The following is an 18,997-nucleotide window of genomic DNA, read 5'->3' as shown; positions in this document are numbered from 1 at the left end:
AACAGGATCCATAAAAATAAATAATGTCGTACTTCTAGCACGTAGACTAATCACTCCATGAGAACGATTTCTCTTATCTAATGTCAGTTCAACAATCCCACACGAAATATTAAGCAATCTTCTCCAAAACCTAGGCTTAAAATTGATATCACCAGTAAAATATTTGAGAATTGGAGCTACAAATCCTGAATATAGCCACATACTCAGTTTTAGGTATTAAGTATACATACACACCATAGATAATATATAACCATACCCGAATTTATCGTGGTCTATCATGATAATGTTACAAAGTACTACAAAGTATTTTTATCCAACGATCAATCGCTTTGTTTCAAATATAAACAAAGTGGCCATCTTGTCTCACAATCTTCATCAGAAACCTCTCCCCTAATTAATTCTAATATCCTACATACTATTCCTCACTTCTAATCTACCTCACAATATTACTTCACAGATTCCCACAACAGACAGCCAAAATAGTAATTCACCAATTTCTCATCTTTCAATAAATTTAATGGAGGTGTCAAATATGACCCTTCCAACAACGGAAAAATCAACAGAATCAACCGAAGGACATCTATCGCAAACCCCATCTTTAACAGAAGAACTAGCAACCAACTTATTTCACAAAGGATGTAATTAAAGTAATTCTACATCCAAAAAATAAGGGCCGACATCAATTCTACATCTGATAAAAACTTAATACCATCCATTCAAGACCCACCCCAAGAACAACAGATACAAATGGGGTAGAAATTACAAAATCAGATTGACACTACAACTAAAGTAACAACAGAAACCCAAGAAGCTGCTAAAAAATTTGTCAATAAATATTCAAAAACATATGTCCTAAAATACGATCCATTCCGGGATTTACTAAATAAGATGTCTATAGTATTGTTAAGGATTATACACCGGATTTAACATCACTCATAAAAATGTTTGTCGATACTTACGCTCATTTTAAAGATTTCATATTAAAAAACCGAATCACACAACTATAGCCGATATAACTGAACCCGATAGCGATTTATGTGTTTCAATTAAACAGCTGACTGAGTTTCCATTAGTTGGACAAAGTTGTCCCCTTTTCTAGGAGGGAAGATATTTGTTCCCTTCATGTTAAATCTTATAATATCGACGTAGTGTTATTAATATATTATAATTCACCATGATTTTCATATAAGATAAGGGTTTGTACATCTGTTTACGTAGCTTGTTGTGCTTGAAAACCAAAATCATTTCTATACAAACAAAATTAAATTTCTGGGAAAAGTCATATTCAGCAGTTAGTTCTGTAATGTCGAAATGGCCATAACTTGTTAAAGTACTTAGCTTACAAAACTTGGGGTACCGATGTTAAAACACAGCTCATGTTATATAGATCTTTAATTTGGTTCAAAATTGATTACGTATCTGTTGCATATGCATCTGCCAGCACAACAATGTTAAACCTTTGGATACGTTACATAACACCTCCCTAAGAATTATATTTGGAGTGTACAAAACAACTCCGATAAACAGCATACAAGCTGACCCACACTAAAGCTTCGTGGCAGCTATTAACCCTTAATTACACTTCTAGCATAACTGTAAATAAAAGAAATCCAGTTTTAGCCATATCTTTGACAAACTCTTGAAAGTTAAATATTCCATATTCCCGCAGAATTCATCATAAAATGAACCTAGTTAACTGGTAGCAATTTCCACCCTTATATCAATACAAAAATATATCTTGGAGACTGGACAATGGCAACCACTGAAGGTATCCAGAGCAAATAATTATTTCCCGTTTACGACTTGGACATACTCACTTTTCTCATGGTAAAAAAAAAGGATGTCTCTCTTTATTAATCACTCCCTATATGTGAATGCTGGATAACAACAAAAAGAAATAACAGTAGAATCCAAGCTAGATTTTTCAGATGAGTAAAAGTCATTAGAAGACTATATAGACAGAGAAATTAAGAGATGAGAAATTAATTAATCGCGTAATGTCAAAAATACGCAAAATACGTAGTGAACTTAACGCTGTGCCGCTAAAAACGGTACTAGATTTAAACCCTTGAGACAACATCCATTAGCTAGGAAGATAGAGTGGAAAAGACATTTTTTATCACAGCGATGTTTGGATTTTAATAAATAAACACACATATCACTAGGCATTTTCTCGACGTTCAAAAAGCCTTCGACCAAGTCTGGCATACTGGACTGGTTAAGAAACTACTGAACATCGGCTTGCTGTTTCCATTCGTTAGACTTATGCATTCATATGTCACTCAACGTAAAATCACGGTAAAGGTAAGAAGGCATCTCTCTGCCTCATTTACTCCTACAGCAGGAGTACCAGTGACTTCCCAAATCCACGTAACACAAGCACACTTATTTTACTTTACGCAAACGACACTACTCTAGTAACATCTCGAGATGCAAATGTCCTTTGAAGGTTTGCTCAAAATCACCTTGACCAGGTCGATAGATGATGTGGAAGATAAAGAGTAACACTTAACCCAAATAAAACACAAATGATTCTTTTCAGACATCCCAATCATAGCAGATACATCATTCATAACGTTGCCGAAAGAATTGACAGACTATGGAGAGATCGACTCATATATATTTGGACGAACACATGACGTAGACTCATACACACATACAAAACATACATCAGGCTCATGATTAAATATAAGGCTAATATATATGCCATGTTCTCTCCTCTGAGCAGGAGTTTTACGATCAAAACCATCAGAGGCCAGAACTTCAGAGCCTAAAATATAATCAAAACTACCTACTCATCCTTTGGCAATGTATTCATCGGACGTCTCAAAAGAAAAAATTCACCTTCATCCTGGAGGCAACTCCACTTTATTACCGCAATTAACTAAATAGTTCACTTCGAGCTTTGCTACGGACTGAGAAGGATCGGTTTTCTGTGGTTTCCCGATCCCATTGCACAATTATACCTGTCTCTAGGGAGGTAACAGTCACATGTGCCCTCACTGCAACTCATTACATTTCATGCTATATTTTACATATATAAATTCATTCATTCATTCATATGATTAAATATTTAATATACTAATAATTTCTAAAAAGAAAGAGAAAAACTCATTGTCAGAAATTTCTATCAAGTTCAAACGATAAATAATCGTCAATAGAGAAGTCATAACATTCAATATGCAGATGATACATAATATGAATGAATAAGAATGTTGTAGTACCTTAATGTACAACGTAAAATCGTGGATTCTCGAGCGAAACAATATAAAAAAAATATTGAGAGTTTTGAAATATGGTGCTATCGACAAATATTAAAAATAGGTTCATCAATAGGCAATCATCATCAGTGATACTACAGCACTAATTGTGCCTCGATCTTCCCAGTTTATTTTCCCAGTCCTTTCTGTCCATTGCCAACCGTTGGCGGTTTGCTTCTTCTTCTTCTTTTTATGTAGACATTACTCTGTTTGTTTGTCAATGTGCCTCCAATAAGTTATCGTTCCATCGTTTTCGTGGTTTTCCTACTGATCGTCTTCCTATTGGGGAACCGTCTCTTGCCGTCTTTACTACTCTATTTGTTATCATTCGGCTTATATGATCGTTCCATTCTCCTCTTCTATTTCTTACCCAGTTCTTTATGTTCTCCACCTTGCATCTACGTCGTATATCTGTACTTCCAGCTTTGTCCTTAGTGTCTTGCCATAAATTTTTCAATGTGTTCAAGTGTTTTCATCTCTGTTGTCTCTAACATCCTTTGGCATTTGGCAGTTTGCATGGCGTTACAACTCTTCGTGGGTTTTAGTCGATTTGACAACATGCCTCCATTCGTCTTTGTATTTAGCAATCTTCATCCAATTCTCCTGCTATATTATCTTTCCACCGGAATACAGGTCGTCGAGTAGAGTGGACTATTGGCTGTTGAATGTCTATCAAATTCGTGAAATGCAGTATATTTTTGGAAAAGTATTCGGGACTTTTTTAATTATCCTATTTTTATTATTCAAAGATATGACTTATTTAGTTTATACCTCTTTAAATAATTATAATATATTAGCTTATTATTATATGGCTTTAGTTATACATCTTTTAAATTCTCACACTGAAATTGGCCGGCTGACTATTGTCAAGTTCTGGGAATTCACTTGTATGAAACACGACAGATTTTCGGGAAACTATTTATCATCCCAGAACACTTCAGATAAATTTTAAAAGTATTATATTCCTTAAGAAAACGTACCCGTCTTTTGTGTAGAAATTTTAAGATGACCCTTTGGTTCCGAACTCCCAGACGCCACTGTTCATCAATCTAGATATCGGCCGTGTTTAAAAAAGGTAAGTGAATCTCATATAGAATTGACAATAAGTTATTAAATCTGCCAATTGTTATTTGAGATTTAATGATCTATATTACATCCTCATTTACACATATTGCATTTTTTGGTATTTTAAATTAAATATTAAACCACCGACCTCAATATGTTTTACACAAACACTATAATACTACACTCAAATAAATACTAAATATAAATCTCAGCATATTGGAATATTTGCGTCCTCTAATAAGAAGACAAAACACACATTTCTACAAAATGTAATCAAATGGATGAGATACTTTAAGACCACAAATGAACTGTTTAGAACAGGTGCAAACAGGATTAGAATATCCTCGAGGGCATTCAATCTTCCACAAACATAAAAAAGGTGATATTGTAATTTCAAATATGGTAAAAAACAAACAGTTTGAAATAATTAAATAAAACAAAACGCCCGAAACTCTTTCGATGAGTAAACAAAACCAAACTGTACTGCTACCTATTCTCCAATTCCAATTCTTAAACTTTCCCAAATGAAGTGGAACGAACCTTGTCAAATACTGACTAATTGTTTATTATGTAAAACCAGTCGTTTGTTGGTGAACTGTTCCGCTTAATTATTACAATATAAACTGTGCAAGTAATTGTTCTTTCTTCATTTCAACTTTTCTATGGTCTAATTAGGAGCGAATATTTATTCTGTGTTCTCATACAACGGTTGTTGAATTAAATAGAAGTTTGTACACAATGTGTTGTTATTTACGGTGATAAGGAGAAACATTTTTTAGATTATTGTAGTAAAATTCTTTAGTAAATAAGTAAAAGTCGTTATTTAATCTTGGCGTCTGTTTATAAGAAATTTTTTATATATTGTCACTGAATTTTCTACCTATTTTATGGAAGGTACAGCTGGTTTCTAAAAAACTGATACGGCCCTTAAAGCATATTTTGTAGAAAATTGAGCAGTGTATTTTAAAGGATAAATACTTATTATTTACATACTGTCACTGCCACTGCCAAATGCGCAAAACCTCAAAAAATGGCTCCACATGCTAACAAAGAACTAAAAGCAAGAATTGTAACAAATCTAGAAGATGGTTGGTCACTATCTGCCGTAGCGAACCATTTTAACGTAAGCAGAACAACAGTTTTCATTAATAATAATATTAATAAAATATGGAGAGAACAACAAACACTCGAAAGAAAGAAAGGTTCTGGAAGACCAAAAATATTTACCGCTCATAAAGATCGTATACTTTTGGAAAGATTAGAAGAGAATCCTTTTGAAGTTGCGAAAACTACAAGAATTATGTCACAGTTTCCGGGAAGAAAGACAATAACTTGGAGCAAAATTAAAGCATCGCGTCTTAGGTACCGAATTGCAGCAAAAAACAAGCTCTTACACCACAACAGAAGCAATCAAGCATATTTGCTTTAAACCATCAACTTCAAAATCAAGATTTTTGGGACAGGGTAATATTTACAGATAAGAAAATTTTTCAGTCTTCTAAAAAGGGCAAAATTGGGGTGTATAGACCAGATAATAAAAGATTTAATCCTCTATATCTTGATAAATATAGAGCAGCTGGTCATTTTAGCGCCAATGTTTGGAGATGGATTTCATCTAGAGGAATTGGAATGGAAATAGTATGGCGTATTAATGGCAGGTTTGTTGGACAGACTTACAATTCTTGCTGTAATATATTGTTGAGTTTAGTCGTTTGTTTTATTCCTTAATAATAATAAAAATAATAACAACAACCTTATTTTATGTAAAAACTATCATTTATGTACTCTTTATAAAATGCAGGAATTCAAAATAATATCAAAATTTAGACCTTAATAATTATTACAATTTATGAATTAACATATGTAATCAATTGTTTGTTGTTTGTTTGTTTATTTTATTATTTGTCTGTCATACTAAATATATATTGTCAGGCCAATCAAATACCCTGCTCAAAATGATCAAATCTTACTAATCTTGTTCAAGTAAATAATGTTGTATGTAAAACACTTCTTAATTATTATTAAAAAAACTGATATATTCACACAAATAGATTCGTTTATTTTAACGAAAATAAGTATAAATTTTGAATGTTTCTTTTTGAATGTAGATACTTAAACGAGCCGTTTGCAAAAAAATCCTGCCCTTCGCCAATACTACAACCCTAAACATAGATGTCGGGGAAGGGCTGATAATGCACAACGTTATTAAAAATATCTACAAATCTACTAAAGCTGCACATATGTTATCTTGAACCAGGTTCTGAGGATCTTTAACCAAGATACTGTTCTTCTTTCCGGATCTTTCCTTCCAAATATTTACATTGGACAATGTAACAAAAAGTAACAGTAAGTTGCACCCTAAACGAATACTACTGTAACAAAATTAGAAACTATGAAGATAATGAAATGGAGCAATGTAATAAAAATGTGTAAATATAACAAAATAGGAATATATAAATGTAACAAAATCGAAGATTGGCTAGCAGGCTATCTCGGAAAATGCCACTTGACACTTAAGAAAGGATTCGAAAAACTTGCATGCCCTTCAGAGACAGTTAAATAAGAATAAATGTGTAAAGTAGATAAATACGGATAAATTGATGAGAATAACAGAAAATTGCTCTAATGAATGTAATGGGAGGTAGTATGAATAGATAGTCTACTAACCTACTAGAAAGAGTGCTTCTGTAACTTCGGCGTTCAATCCAACGCCAGACATACGAGATATAACGGAGAGATTTATTAAAATTTGAAGCGTTGAGGAGGTGATTTTATATTAAAGTTAAATAGCAAATATAATTAAAAAAATGTACCCACCGAATAAATAAAATTATCAAATCCACAGAAATGTTCGAATGATTAGTAAAAAAAGAATGGAGATTTCCTGCCGATTACGATATGATTAATCCGGGAGGTGTAGACCTTAAGAGAACTTCCACTCAAGTAAACCAAAGATCAATCCTTGGTAGAAATAATACTCAAAAAACAACTTTAATCAACAATTCTTTTTTGATTGACTTCTATTGATATGTGTATCTGGTTAGTTGTAGGGTTGTCAGGGTGGCTAAAAAAATATCCCCAAGAATATCTCCAATAATCTTTCGTTTTGTAATACATAGAAAAAGGGCTAGAAAAACAGGCCAAGGTTGTTAAAACAACCGTTTCAAAGAACGATTTAAAATCTATTGGAGTTAAAGCCTGCAGAATAGTTGCTAGATACAAAGGTGAATAAAGGATTGTTCTGAAGAAAAATTTGGCTCATAACGAGCTGTAATGCCACTGATGACGATGATATTTCTTATAGGTTTTGCTAATTATAAGAAGAAATTTGATCTATTAGATTGATATCTACTCATTTATAAAATAATGATGACTAACTAAACTAAATACTTAATTAAAACCTAAAGTAGATGGTAGGACCTCCCTAGTAAAAATGGTGTGAAGTTTGATATTAGAACAGGTAATCCCTGTAATAAAGAATATCATTTTGTTGAGCATTATATGCATTGATAGAGCAATTTTTAATTGCTGGAATTTGCGTGGAATGCAAATTTTAGATTCCCCATGTCTCTATTAACATTTTTATCAACGTCCGCTTTGCCTTGCAATTTTTAGAAGGCTCAGATTAAGGCAGAAATCTGAATTGTGTTTCGAAACTATTTTACGGATTTATTATCAGATGTCGCTATTGCGTCCATATCGAAGCCATTTTATTGTTGCTTCTTAAAGACAGAAAAGATTTATTTTTCACGTTGAGAAAGCCTATGAATATCTGTTCTGATGAGCCCTATTAGGGCGAAATACGTATAAACAGATACATAGACACTTTGTACGTGAAATCAAATCTTGACTGTCTTTTTCAATTTTTAATTATTTGTAACTCGTTATTTTTCTCTCCTATATTAGGTAGATTACTGTTAATAATAAAAACTGTCCTTGTGTATACTCACTATCAAAAAATTTTGTAACGACAACATCCATTAAAAACGAATTTGCAAGATCTAATAGCAAATTATTAACTAACTGTTGACATAAACTTTTAAAATCCAAGGTATTTTATAATTAGTATTGTAATCTTTAAAATTTGTCATTTTTATTTGTTTTTAATTAAGCAAACATTCTTTACAACAAAAGATGAGCATCTCTACTTCCTTATATACTGTATAGCATTGAATATGTAATAACCCGTAACGCGTAAAGTGTTAGAACTGATAAAAATTTAGCTACGATCGATTAAGGTGCTTTATGTAAGAATTTTTAATAAACATTCAATTTCCTTTGAGGAAATCGGCAATAGAATTAAAGTTATCGTCCAATAGTCAGAGATTTGATTCGAACGAAAAGTTTATCACTCGTATACCTCGGCTTCCCCCTAAAACCCCTCTCGTAGGGGAGAAATCCGGAAAAAAACAGATTTACCCAATATTAACACGTGTTTTAAATAAAATATTGTAGCTTGGATAATTTTTAACAAAAATGTTTATTAGCACTTTTTCTGTAGAATGAACCGTTCCCTCACAAACAACGCTTGAAGCAACCGACGATTTTTAATGTCAGTTACGTACGCGAAATCAATTTTTTAAACAAAATTTGTATCAACTCGATGGTAAAAATTCGATATCTTTTGGGTATACTATCCTATCGACAAAAATCAAAATGCGTTTTAAAGGTGAGAAGTGCAGCTTTTGTATGCAATTTTTGCTTTCGGTTGCAAATGATGTCAGTTTGCAAATGATGAAAAATTTATTGATCCTAAACATATTGATCGTAATATTGATCCTATATTAAAACCTATGACAAAATTTTTTTTTTGAGTTTTGTTAACAAATACAAGGCATGAGAAACATGTCTAAAAAACGCTGAAAATGATGTCATGTCACGTAAAATGTTTTCAAGAAGACGACATTGGATGAAATTTGTGTAGTTTCGAAAAACGTAGTTGAGCAATCTAAAAGAAGCAGTTTTAGACGTCGTAGAACTGGAATAACTGCAACTTTATTAGAAGGCAGATGAACTGCAAATTCTACCTTGAAATTACCATTAAACGTACAAATCACTGAAAAACCACCTTGCAACATCGCCTACAACAGCGCAATGGCGACGATTTTACAGGTATACAAATTAATCGTTTGGGACCAATGTACCATGGCATACAAGAGGTCATTATAGATAATGGACAGAACTTTGAAAGATATTCGTGACAACCAAAACAGTTTTGGTGGAGTCGCGATTCTATTCGCAGACTCTTTCAATTATTTCCCAATCAAAAACTGCGGACGAACTAAACGCGTGCCTAAAATGCCGCAACTTTCTTTGTATAACATCTGTACGGTGTTGTATGTGGCTATCTGGTTACAAATGACCAATTATCAGTTATTTTCTAACCTAACTTAATAAGCATCAAATACTTAAATCTAAGGGCTTACCCTGCACTATGACTTATATGCAATAATGATACTGTAATGATGAATTTGTCCTTATGAGACTTCTCTTTAGTTCAGTGTTGTCAAGAAGCTAGATTGCTTGGATATTTACAAGACTATGCAGCCTTAACTCGTGACTTGATGCTGTTCTTTTGATTACTGCGGTCACAGTTTTCATACCCAGGTTCTGGTGGAGGTTGCTGTTACAGATATACCAAGGAGCATCAACAATGTTCCTCAGTACTTTGTTTTGAAATCTCTGGATAATACGTAGATTACTAGCTTTGGTACAGCCCCAGTTGGCACCCATATACCCATACTGGCCTCAGTACTTGTTTGAAAATGGATAATTTATTATGAATGGATAATGTTGAATTTTTTCCAATCTACCAATACAATTTCTTATATCTAATATCAAGCTTGCCTCTTTTTATTTTGACATGGACTTTCCTGCGTAGGTTAATGCCCAAGTATTTTGCCGATGTTGTATAAAAAACTTGGTTATCGTTTATTCTAACTGTGAAATTTTCAATTTTTTTATTTGTAAAGTTAATGTGTGCAGATTTAGCTCATTTAATTTTATTCGCCATTTTCTGGTCCAGGTATGTATTGTATTTAGATAGTTGCAACTTATCAGTCGCTTCTTCACTAGTGTCTCCTATCGCTAGTATGTACACTCAGTACGCCAGCTTTGATCACCCTTAAATAGGTGTACCCTTCTTGTTTTACTCTGAAATATCATGCTACACTTTATCAAACGCTGTGCTACGTCCAAGAAGATTGTAGAGCAGACTTTCTTTTCTTCTAATGTTTTTTTTATTATATTCGTTGTTTTGTGAACTTGATACTTGTTACTTGATAGGGTGAATAGCATAGGTAAAAAATATGGCCTCAAAATCAACATTTTGAAAACGAAATATATGGTCATTAGCAGAAACCCTCCAGAAAACCCGATAATATGCATAGGTGACGATCGCATAAAACGCGTGAAAACTTTTAAATACCTTGGCACCACAATCAATGACCAATCGGATCCACAACAAGAGATAAAAACCCGAATACAAATGGCAAGACAAGCTTTTGTGAAATTCAGACCGCTCCTATGTAATCAAAACCTAAATTTCGAAATACGCTACAGAATGGTCAAGTGCTACATATGGTCCATCTTGCTTTATGGCATGGAAACGTGGACTTTGAAAAAAACATCTATCCACAAACTTGAAGCATTTGAAATGTGGTCATTGAGAAGAATGATGCGCATACCTTGGGTGGATAGAGTTCGAAACGATGACGTCCTTAAGAGAGCCGGCGTGGAAAGAGAACTCTTTGAATTAATTAAAAAACGCAAGATTGGTTACCTCGGGCACATATTGAGAGGAGCAAAATATGAAATACCACAGTTAATCCTACAAGGGAAGATCGAAGGTAGGAGAGGAGCCGGCCGCAAACAATTATCCTGGTTAAGGAATATTAAAGAATGGACAAAAATACACAATACAGGCGAGCTGTGTCACGCCGCCAAGAACAGAATTCTAGTAATGAGATAGTCGCCTACGCACTTTGGTGTATGGCATGTTAAGAAGAAGAAGTGAACTTGATCTATAATGGAATGTTTATTTCTAAAACCAAATTAATGGTTTGATTTAGATTTTGTCTTTCTATTATTGGTTTTAATCTTTTCAATAGAAGTTTTTCAAATAGTTTTGACATCACCGGAAGGAGTGATATTGGTCGATAGGATGTCACTTCATTTTAGGATGTTTACCTCGTTTGGCGATCCTAATGACTTGGAACATATCTTAATCTAAAAGCAGCATTTATTAGGTGTGTCAGCTAAACTATGTCTTTTCTTGATAGATTTTTAAATATTTCTCCTGTTTTTAGATCATGTTTCTTTTTCGGTTAGGAATCATTCTTCCCATCTCAGTTCTTCACCATCATTGTGATTGGATTTGAACGTGCTTTATGCAAATCATTCTGCTTTCTGTTCCTTATTTATGCAAATCCTTCTTTATGCAAATCATTTCCAACTTCATAGGAGGAGAATGAATAATGGGTCTCTGCATTCTTTTTGTTGCCTTCCATAACGAATAATCTGTGTTCTGGTCAGCTGTTAAATTACCTAAAAAGGAATCAATTGTTGCATTTTTTATATTCTGTATCTTCCTGTAGCTCTGTATTGCTGCCTTTTGTTTCTTAACTTTCTTTTTTACTATTTACTATACTATTTTAAGTTCTCTGATCTCTTTTGGACTTCGACCGAAGAAGACCAGTGGGAAGACAAGCCAGAGGAAGACCAAAACTTAGGTATCAAGATAACATAGAGGATGATCTAAAATCCATCGGAGTTAAAGCATGGAGAAGAGTTGCCAGAGACGAAGGCGAATGGAAGATTGTTCTGAAGAAGGCTTTGGCTCATAACGAGCTGTAATGCCACTGATGATGATGATGATCTCTTTTGGACAGTTGTTCCCTTTTGTTCTAGAAGTTATTGTGGAAGTATTTTCCCAAGCTACCTGTTGGATATTTATGTTTCATAACAACTTCCAATTCGTCATCATTTTGCCTCGTGTTTCTTAATGGCAAAGCAGGAATAATTTTGTGTTCAAGGTTTATTTTGAAGCTCCCCCAGTCAGTTTTTTTATTATTCAATATTGAGTTGAACTCTTTTTTGATCACTGTATTACTCATAGTTAAAATTATCGGTGAGTGAGCAGAATTTATGTTTCAGCCGTCATTGATATCCAGATCTTACAGGTATACAAATTAACCGTTTTAGACGAATGTACCATCGCCTACAAGAGATCATTTTAGACACTGGACAGAACTTTGAAAGATATTCGTGACAACCAAAACAGTTTTGGTGGAGCCACGATTCTTTTCTTAGACTCTTCGAATTATTACTGCGAACAACCTACACGCTTACCTAAGATGCGGCAAGTTTGTGGCTAGTAAAGACGCTCCAATTGACATGCGAGTAACAATCCAACTGTTTTTCCAACAATATCAAAGTACAATTGTGTTTTTGAAGCAGTTGTTAGACATTGAAAATGGTAAAGTGGTAATTGATATATCGACTGGATTTATCACATTAGCCACAGATTCCTGATTCTTAAAAGACTCGAAAGAGGAGCTTATTCAGCGTGCTTTTCTCGATATAGTGTTGCAGTTTAGTAACCATAATTGGCTGAGTGAACGAGGAATATTGGCAGGAAAAATACAAAAATGTCGATGATTTTAACGTGACCATTTAGAATTTTCCTCCAGGAAAGTTGTTTTCGTTCAAATCAATTGACACAGTTATAAACCCGGAACATGTAGTCAACTATCCTACATAGTTTTTGAAATCATTGGAATTGCCTGGACTCCTTCGTCACAATTTACAACTAAAAGTAGAATCAGTTGTCATTATGCTGCATACTAAGAACGTTTAAATCTACTATATGTTTGTATTTAAGTATTCTCAGAATTGTAAATATTGTTATTCTAATTAGTAAAATAGAAAAGTAGATGGAGATAATACTGCAGTGGGTAAAAACCTGTTTTACAAAAATGGTCAGGATTTTTCTATAAAAAAGGATATAATAAACAAAGTAAATTAAACACGTTTTTTTATCTAAAAATAGATATACCACCAGTCGTATTTCATTATTAAATATCGTATAAAATGACAAAATATTTCACCAAAATTGTTCGTTTTCTTTCCTTAGCGATCGCTCTATTATTTACAAGTCTGAAGAGTTTACCTGATTCCAATGCTGTCTCTTTTTAAATGTTTTAAAAGCATTATATTTTGTGACTAGCAATTTTGGTATTACCTAGATCTTAGGCTATTTTTGTTCGATCTTAAGGACGGGGTCATTGACTGCTAGCAATCCTTCCATCTTTTACATGGTCCTGTTGATAGTCTGGTACCTATTGGTCTTAAATCCCTGACTATTGGAGCTAGTCTCTCACTCTCTTCTAGTGCAACATACTGGTTTCATTTACATCATCTTTGTCTTCTCCTTCGTACAATATTTTGTAACAGTCGTTACTTTTATTACAATTTATATTAAAATAATAAACAATTTATATTAAAATAATTTCAGAGACGTAGTATGGGTTGCCTAACTTTAAGTGTTCATTTGCCCATTAAGTGTGTATTTTTAATAATTTAAGTTGTCACTCTGATCTAATTTGGTACCATTGCGAACCAAAGAGATGACAGGAGATTATAGGGGAAGTGGAAATTGGCTCTTCTTGGTTAATTACCTGTGAATTAAAATTCACTTTTGATCGAGAGTTTGAAGTGGTACAAAAGTGGTAGTTAGCGAAAGAAAATCCAATTAATGCATAGAATTTCCTTCACTTCAAGAAGTTAAATATTCTAAGTATAACCATAACAATTTAATTGACGGTGTTTTCGGAAACTCGGGAGGTTGAAGTGAGATTTCTAGCACGGAATTGATTAGCTATCTGGTAAATAATTATTATTTTTTTTATATTATAAAAACTAACCTTTTGTTCCCACATCCTTAAGGTATTCAGAATGACTTTGGGTCACGAATTCAAGCATAGTATGGCCGCTTACAATCATTCTGGCATGAATCTGATTAAAATTCTGAATTTTCCGTAAATCTTTAACATCTATTACAATTTCCACAGATATTTTAATGAATATCTATTATTCAGATTCATTATTTCATATTTTAATATAGTATTTTGTTCAAGGCCATTATATTTTTACTCTATGTGAAGCAAGGTCACGCTACATCCGATTGGATGGGTTTTTTTTTATCTACTATAATTATCTTTTTGCTCCGGTTTCTTATGCTGAAAGAAACTTTCCTCACTTCTTCTTTGATTTCTTTTTATCAATGTTGAGATTAGAAGTAACGGGGAATTGTTTTCAGCCACCTACCATGGAATTATAAATTTCCCTCAGAACATCCGAGGGAGAGTACCACTTCAACTCTAATAAGAATCAGGGTCATTGGGACAAGCCAGGGGGTATTGTCTACTCCACCCTCATTTTTTTTCTCTAGCCTGCACCTAGAGGTAATTGCTAATTTCGGACCTCAAGGAGGACTTCGCTGGGACACCGAAGCCATTCGGGAGTATCCTTCCAGACAACTGTTTCACCTAGGAGGACAGTTGGTTTTTACTTCAGAACTATATATATATATCTTGTTTCAACAGTTATAGGTTTTTTTTATAACATATATATATATATATATATATTAATTAATATAACTCCCCTTGGTGTAAGGTATCGGTAAGTTTGAGCTCAAATTCTACCCAGAGATTATCTTCCATTGTTTTTTTGTATTAACCATTTATTTCATTATTAACTTTAATTATTTCATTATGTGTTTACTTAACTAATTTTTTTATATTTCATCTTGCGTTATTAACTCTGGCTATTATCCCTTCAGGATAATAGACCGTTTCCATTGTTTAACTTGGCTTGTTCCCATTTATATATTACTTATTTATTATATTTGAATTTAGAGGTGTTTAACAATATTGTTGGTCATATTGTAGGTTAGTATGATATATTTACTTGGCTATACGTTCTTCCAACGTTAGCATTATTTTGTTTAAGGTTGTTTTTAACCTAGATGTAGGTTGTACACTCTATATCAGAGTTATTCTGTGTAGTTTTCAACTTTTTATTATAGTTGTTTTCAACATTTCTTTTTTAAAATATTATATTGTGAAATTTTCATATACTTTTTGGGTAACTTAGAGATAGTAAAAATCTAAGAAGTTATATTTAATAAACTTGAATTTGTTTTGCATATAATTTTTTATTAATATTTCCTTACCTTTTTACATTTACAGCATTTTTGTTTATTAAATCAACTTTAATTAATATTAGCAGTATACGATACCTGGAAGAGTGACTGTTACTCTTTTTAGAGTATTATCCCTCTTCTGGCGCCCCCAATTTGTTTTCTTTGTTAATTTTCATTATATCTATTTATTTTTCATATCTTCTTTTCTATCCATCATACATATTTTCCTGATTTACTGTCTTTAAAAGGCATGCAAATTGGCCGTATCCATCCTTGAGTTTCTAGTGGTCATTCTCTTGCCTACATTGCTAGCCTAGCCACATTCCGTTCAATATTTTTTTTCATACTTCTTTACTTAATTGTTATCTATTTTATCCCCTATATATAGACCACTCTTCTTATACCTCTCTCCTCCTACACACCCCAGTATTTTGCTACAATTTTACAGAAATCTCTAATTTGGTTATTAGTCTATCTCTCAATGTTTTCCCAGCAATTGATCTTAAAACATGATCCATATATAAGTATTTTTCCATGTAAGCTCATACGCTTATTCTTCCAGATGGGATTGCTTGGAGATCCTGATATTTAATCTACTTTATTTGCTTCTTTTCCCACGTTCCAAAGTACTAATCTTCATTTAATATTCTTTCTCGTAGTATTTTTCCTTGCTAAAGTCTTCTTCAAATGTTTCTGTACTTTGTCCGAAACTTTGTGATCGGTTATATGAGCGATTTCCTTTTTATTCGGGCACGGTACCGGCTGTAGGATCTATCATAAAATGTACGAGATACATAATACACAACTCAATTGAAATTTTTTTCAGATTAAATTTGAAGTGATTTTAAGAATGGATCAGCGAAACTCCACGTTGTGGGTGATGTCTTAGTTATCCCACGTTGAGGTTCTGGTGAAAAATATTGAAATCAATCGCCCTTTTCAAAAGAGCGATTAAAGTTGTGATAACTTTAATTTTGTTCTAATTTTGCATATTTCATATTTCAAAAGTAAATATTCATATTAATGTGTATATTAAGAATTTTTTTTATAAAACATCGACCGTTACATTTATGACAATTCCAAGTAATCACAAAAAATTTAAACTTGCAGCTCTTTATATCCACGAATTTATGTCTTAAAAATGTCGTTGTTCCCAATTTTGGTGGTTTTTAATTTGGCTCGTTCCCATTTTCAGCACGTAAAACCTCTTCAAACCGTTCACAGTGAACGTACCCGGATAATACAATGTATAACTGTTCATTTGATGCGATTTATTTTATAAAGAAGAGCGGAGTGATGAGCTGAATAATTCACTTTGCGTATACGACCTGAATTCTTTATTAAATGCAATCATTACGATGTTTAATTATAATTAAATAAGTGTTATATCGCAAGCATTATTAAAACAGTTAGACCTAACCATATAATGAGAGAACGAAAATCAAGTATGGGGATTATAAAAACTTTTTTTTATTTATAAATTCGCATCAACTCGAAGGTCATTAGTAACAATATTAAATATTATATATTTACAAAATTGATAGCCTTTAAATAATTTAACATTATTTGTAAAGGAAAAATTTGCACCAAGTGATTTCTCTAGGTTTGTTGGGATACCGTAACTGCTTCTTGCTACGGAGTAAACTGGACGGTATAACTATAACAATATGTTTCACCGAAAGCTTGACATTACACTGCTCTCATCTCAGTTCAGATTCTTTTGTAATTAAAAACTTGTGTGTAGCTCTGGTATAACCTAATCTAAGACCGGTTATTGTCACTTGATCTCTTCTTTTGGTGGGGAAACATCTCCAAGGTTTGACACTAAAAATTGCTACTGGTTTTGTTCCTTAGTTAGTACCCGTGATTTGGTAACACTTGAAACATCATTACTTTTCACATATTTCACCAATATAGTGAATTTATGCTTCTTCATTACCTCGAATTTCAATACATGATAGGATCCAAATGAAGATTACCTCCTTATTAAAGTTTTGTATATCTTCAGATTTTTGTTTGATTTTTCCTAAAATGTGATTCTCCGGGTATATTTTTCCTATGGATTGTGATGAGTTTTAGTGAATCAGTTAAAATGACATATTTCTGTTATGGTGAAGATATAATATGAGATTCATATGCCCTGTGCATAGTCTCAAGACGTGATATGCCCGTTACATAAAAAAGGTAATCAGCTCCAGTGTGACAACTACAGAGGTATAACCCTGTTAACAACTGCTTACAAAGTACTAACAAAAATTCTCTACGAAAGCCTACAAGTTTCCAACAATTGACCAGATTCATTCAATAAGACAGATCCTCGAAAAAGGATTAAAATTTAACATTGAAATCCATCACCTATTAGTCGACTTCAAGGCCGTATACGATAGTGTCAAGAGAGCAGTACTGTATCAATCAATGCGTGAGTTTGGTATACCAGAAAAACTTATCCGATTAACGAGAAAGACAATGTCTAACTTAAAAGCCAGCGTTTACATCATCATCATAAGTCTCTCCCATTTTTAGCCACTCTTCATGGTTCTGTACGTCTTTTTGCCATTTCTTGGATATTTGTTTAATGTCCATCCCGCGTGTTGGTGGTCATCCTCTGCTGCGTTTGCCTTCTCTTGGGCGCCAGTCATTTAGTTTTCTGGTCCATCTTGAGTCTTTTAGTCTCACTATGTGACCTGCCCAATTCCATTTCAGCTTGGCTATACGTTCAACTACATCAATGATACCTGTTTTTTCCTTAGGTCTTGGTTCCTTATTTTGCCTTTTTAAGTCACGCCAAGAATCGATCTTTCCATGTGCCTTTGTGCCACTCGCATTTTTAGTGCTGTTGTTTTTGTGAGAATGAAAGTTTCTACTCTGTATGTCATATTAGGAAGAACGCATTGGTCAAATGTCTTCCGTTTTATAGCTATCGAGATGTTGCTCTTAAAGATATCTCTTAGTGAACCATACAAGCACAAGCAAGTGTTATTAGTCGTTGAAATTCACAGGTCTGATTATCCTTGCTTATTCTGATTTCATTACCGAGATATATGTACTTTTCTGTCAATTCTACCACTTGATTTTGGATGGTTAGGTGTTCGCTGGGAACCGAATTTGTCATAAATTTGGTCTTAGTGATGTTCATTTTTAGACCTATTGTTGAAGATACGTTTTCTAATTCTTGTAGCATTTGTTGTGCTTCACGGAGATCTTCAGTAATAAGTACTATATCGTCGGCAAAAGGCAGATGATTGAGCATTTCTCTGTCTATTTTTATTCCTCTATTTTCCCACTTTAGCATTTTAAAGGCGAATTCGAGGACCGTTATAAATAATTTAGGTGAGAAAGTGTCGCTTTATATGAATTTCTCTGGTGGTATCATATAGTTTTAAACGCATTATGGCTTTTTGCTACAATGTTTGTACCGACTTTGTAAGCCGGTTATCTATTCTACTATTGTTCAGAGCAGTTATAATGT

At 33.3% G+C, this 18,997-nt stretch overlaps 1 protein-coding gene across 2 annotated transcripts in view; it reads right to left on the bottom strand.

The window, feature by feature from the left end:
• Positions 1 to 18,997, bottom strand: part of CalpC (calpain C) — an 81,234-nt gene that overhangs the window by 14,981 nt on the left and 47,256 nt on the right. The gene's annotated exons all lie outside the window — the stretch shown is intronic.

The sequence above is a fragment of the Diabrotica undecimpunctata genome, chromosome 2 (assembly GCF_040954645.1).
Source record: "Diabrotica undecimpunctata isolate CICGRU chromosome 2, icDiaUnde3, whole genome shotgun sequence".
Taxonomy (NCBI): domain Eukaryota; kingdom Metazoa; phylum Arthropoda; class Insecta; order Coleoptera; family Chrysomelidae; genus Diabrotica; species Diabrotica undecimpunctata.
Note: the sequence above shows the minus strand (reverse complement) of the source record. Positions and strands in the feature narration are given on the sequence as shown.